Here is a 4,724-nt window from a genome sequence, read left to right on the forward strand (position 1 = left end):
GTGTGTATATATATATATATATATATTTATATGTATATTTATCTCTCTCTCACTCTAAAAACGATGAGGGAGAAAGATGTATCTTTCCTCCATAAAGCTGATAAATACTTAAAATATGTTTTTGTCGGTCTAGGTTCGGTTGTGAACCTAGAGGCTTGGTGCCGAGGCTGAGGTCTGCTGTATGTATGGGAAGGTTTTAACCGTTGATTTAGATATTTGAGAGATCGGACGACTGGTATGAAGAAACTGTGTTGATAGATCTTGAATTATAGAAGACCAGGGTACTACGGATGCAGGTGGAAGCACCTGATTTTTTTATCACAAAAAAGAGGGTTTTTTTAAATATTATATGTTTTTTATATGTTAAAATCTAATTAAATTATATATTAAAAATATAAAAAACAAATCTTAATATTATTTATATCAGAAAAAATTTATACATAGAAATGTATTTATTGATATATAGCGGTGCATTTGACCTACTTTTTTTTTTTTATCAAAAATTAAAAATAATATGTTAAAATTGGAAATATTAAGTTAAGTTATCATCATGTAAACAAAATCAACCGGTTAAAACTATGAAAATTAAAAAAAAAAAAGATAAATATAATCAAATGGAACGCAAGTATGTAACCTGTATATCTCACTCAAATAATAATAAATGAAAATAATCTGATCACCGAGATATAAAATATAGGAATTTAGTTACTAAATTTAAATTTGTTATCACATTAATTGAACTAGAATGATGTAATCAACATAGTTATGGATGTTTATATGTACACAAGAGAAAAATGCATGAAAGATTAATGATTGTTTTGGCTATTTTGCTAAATTTGTGTTATAACCGGGTTATTTGGTTATAAATTTTGGGTTGTTTTTTAAAAGTGGTGGTAAGTTGAGAGGTTTGATGTGTTATTGTGCTTAAATTGTTTTTAAACTACCACCGTTTCATTCTTTAATTGTTTGATATATGAGATAATTTAATTATCTCATTGGGATGGTGGTTAAGAAGTAAAAGGACAATAAGCTTTTTGGGTGTGATCTCTTGTGCGAAGAAAAACATAAACCTAAGAGGGAAATTAGAGAAGTTGATTTCGTGTTATTGTTTGGATAATTTGTTATTGTTCATCTTGTATCTTCATCTACGAGAGCATATAAGGTGAGTTTTAATTTGTATAAACTTTCCTTATTTTGAAACTAAGTTTATAACCGTATAGTTATTTATATGAAATTGTTGTTAAAACTGTTTTGATGCCATAATTTGGCAAAGATTGTGGGTTATTGTTATGATTACATCATGTGTGGTAATAAGGGTTGTAGCATATCAAACAGATGTGTACTTTGGATTATAAGGGTGGTATATTATAAGACTGTGGGTTATTGTTATGATTACATAAAATTTGATGTTAGTTTTCAATAGAAAAATATATACATTACATGAAAAATATATATAATTTTGCATTTTAAATATCAACATCTGAAATAACTTTAGAAAATGCATATTTTAACCTTGGTTGCTTGCGTTCGTTTAACTTCTCTACTTCTTTCTCCCTCGTTCTTTTTTTTAATTCTTTTTTTATTCGTTTAGAACGAATAAACCAATACCATTAACCCATGTAAGGTTCTTTTACACCCTTGTTCAACCATCATGACCTAATCCAAATTCTTACGAAACAAATCCGTAGAACCATCAGATCCTTAAACGTTATCTTTTATTAAATGACATATTTAGTCCCTATACTTGAAAGTTGAATATATTTTTGGGTTGTTAGATGGTCCACACTTGATGTTTGAGTTTGGCTCAAGTGCTTTGGAACATGACCCACTACCGAGATCCTCGTCCAAGATTGTGGGAACAGCTAATATATATATATATATATATATATATATACTGACACACAAAGAAATGTCTTTTATAAAACAATTCACTTGTTTTGTATCGTTACGTTTACACGTTCCTTTCAACATCCATTGCCACGTTTATATGAAACATATTTAATCATATTTTAAACTATTGTTTTAACTTTTTCCTTTTTTTGTTAGTTTTCATCGCTATTTTCTCTTGTATAAAATTTATTTATGTTTTCCTATATATAACATAAGACTTGGTATCATATGAGACTAGTTTGTGTTCGTGAGACCACTTTTTTACACTTGAAACTTCACAACAAAACATTGTGAGGTAACCTTCACAGTATTTTTGCTGCGAATGTTCGGTTTTTTTTAGCTTCACAGTGTTTAGCTATGAAGTATCAAGTGTAAAAAAGTAGTCTCACAGGTTACATCAATCAAGAATGTTTTTTTCTCTCTCATTATAATGGAACCGTGAAACGGTTACACAAGTTATTGTATGACCTTGCATAGGTCCATTTATATCAATTTGAGTTGTTTACAAGTTTATTTAGACCTCATCCAATTTTAGTAATAACTACCACAATTGAATACGTTTTACGGCGATTTGGTTAATCAAAATATTACATTGAAAATATAACTCGATTAATCGTCGTCTATTAATAACAAGTACTATATATATTGGTATAAAAACAATAACTGTAACATGAAAATAGTTTTTGAACAAAAATAAATCATCGCAATGTTAAGAAAAATATTATTATAGCAAGTGGGTCATCATTAGGGGTGCTGAAAACCCGACCAATTCAACCCAACGCGAAATAACTCAAGCCGAAGCAACCTGATGTCTAATCGAGTTGTAAAATTTTCAAACCGTATATATTGTGTTGATATTGAATTACTATTATTTGAACCAAACCCAACCTGATATCCTTTTATTTATTGCATTTAATAAGATTGTTGAGTTTATATTAATATATATATTAGACAATTACAATATCGCATACGCTATTCGTATATACATATTTTCAATCTATTTTCTATTTTTATATAGCTCATTCGTATATATGTTTAGTAACTATGAACGTATATATAAAAATTAGAGAAAAATAATTGAATGCGATGTACATAAGTCATTTACATTACAAAGTAATAACAAATGGGGATGTAGCTCAAATGGTAGAGCGCTCGCTTTGCATGCGAGAGGCACGGGGTTCGATCCCCCGCATCTCCACTAAAAATATATGTTTCTTTTGAATGCTCAATAAAAAAATACAAATGTTTTTGAGTTTTTTATTTTATTTTAGGCAGATTATTCATAATTTAATTACTACTTTCATGCATTTTAATTATGTCCATATTTTGGTTATAAAAATACTTCAAATAAGGATATATTTCGGTTCCAAATATGTTTAAGTTATGAAAATATTCCAATTTTGATTTCTAAATATGTTTAATCTATGGGCATATTTAAGTCTAGGATATGTTTCAGTTAGGGACATAATTCAGTGTTTGGTTTTCTCGTATTTGGAAGTTCCCGCCATCATTTTCTCCAAAAGCAGCCATGTTACTCGTAACGAAATCAATTTTTCGCTATGAAGACTACGTTTCCCCAAATAGATAGTGACAACATAATCAAGATCGATATTACTCTTCAATGATGATGGAGAAACTTCAAGGACGTGTAGCAGGTGCCTAAATCAATGGATTTGTGAAGTTTACAATTTTACCTTTGTTCACCTATGTTTATCAAATTTCATGACGTCCAATTTCTAATATATTACAAAATTGCCACCAAATAAACTTGTCCATTGATTAAACATATTAATGGTTAGGATTGATTAACAAATGAAGCCAATATTAATTAATTGAATGATAAGAATACTTTTAACTAAAAAATAAACACATAATCATCCTATTAATATATTGAAAATTTTGTAAAATATTTGCTTGTTTGGGACAAATTTACACCGAAATGTATAAATTTATTTCGAAATAAACTTAAACAAAAACAAAAACTATTGTTTCGAAACAAACTTGAATAAAAATGGATATTTCGAGACAAATGTTGAGGCGTATACTTTTTTGACATTATTTAAACTAATTTCCTGGTACCCAAATTACAGAACGAACTACATTCTCAACCACAACTGATAATCTGAGCCTTTGTCAACAAATTTTTGCCAACTCCCATCCAGATTGATTTCTTTTGAAGGATTCCAATCAAACTGCCCCAGTTTCATCACCAATGTATCTCCTATCTGGGACACATAACCGTCGCTATTAGCATGGTAAATCTTCACAGGGCTTCGGCAGTGGATCCCCGCTCGTTTTCGAGCCTCAATTAGTTCCGTTATTACATCGTGGATCCCAAAATCATAGAAATGGTCATAAAATACCACGGGCTGCAGTATAAAAATCAAAAACCAGCTGATTAAGCATCATTCAAATCCCATCTCAGTTCTAAAACAGTAATATATGACCACATAGTGGCGCCTTGAAACCACATGTTTGGAGTCTCGCAGCTTAGTTTAAGGAGTAGCTCACTTTTCTAATCGTCTTGTTTTTCGAGTCATTTGAAACAAATTGTGGAAATTTAAATCGCTCATTCTTGTAAAGTCGAACATTCTTGTTGCATCTTTTCAAGGATAACAGTTTGTTTGCAACGAAAAGTCACATTATAATGATTAGAAAAGTTTGTCACTCTTGGTTTAATCCACAGGAGCCAGAAGCCAGGCACTTAAGGGTGAGTTTGGTCTGTGGATGCGACTGGACGGGTGAGAATAAGATAGACGCGTGAAAGAATTGTGGAAGGTATTAGTATAATACCCGTCAAATATATATGTGTGTGTGTGTATATATATATATAT

General features: G+C 30.1%; 1 non-coding gene across 1 annotated transcript; it reads left to right on the forward strand.

The window, feature by feature from the left end:
* The first annotated feature begins 3,015 nt into the window (after positions 1-3,015).
* On the forward strand, positions 3,016-3,088 carry TRNAA-UGC. Its single transcript has one exon. It is a non-coding gene; the product is annotated as a tRNA-Ala (tRNA).
* Positions 3,089-4,724: the final 1,636 nt, after the last annotated feature.

Source organism: Cynara cardunculus (genome assembly GCF_001531365.2).
Source record: "Cynara cardunculus var. scolymus isolate 2C chromosome LG 1, CcrdV1, whole genome shotgun sequence".
In the NCBI taxonomy this organism is placed as follows: Eukaryota; Viridiplantae; Streptophyta; class Magnoliopsida; order Asterales; family Asteraceae; genus Cynara; species Cynara cardunculus.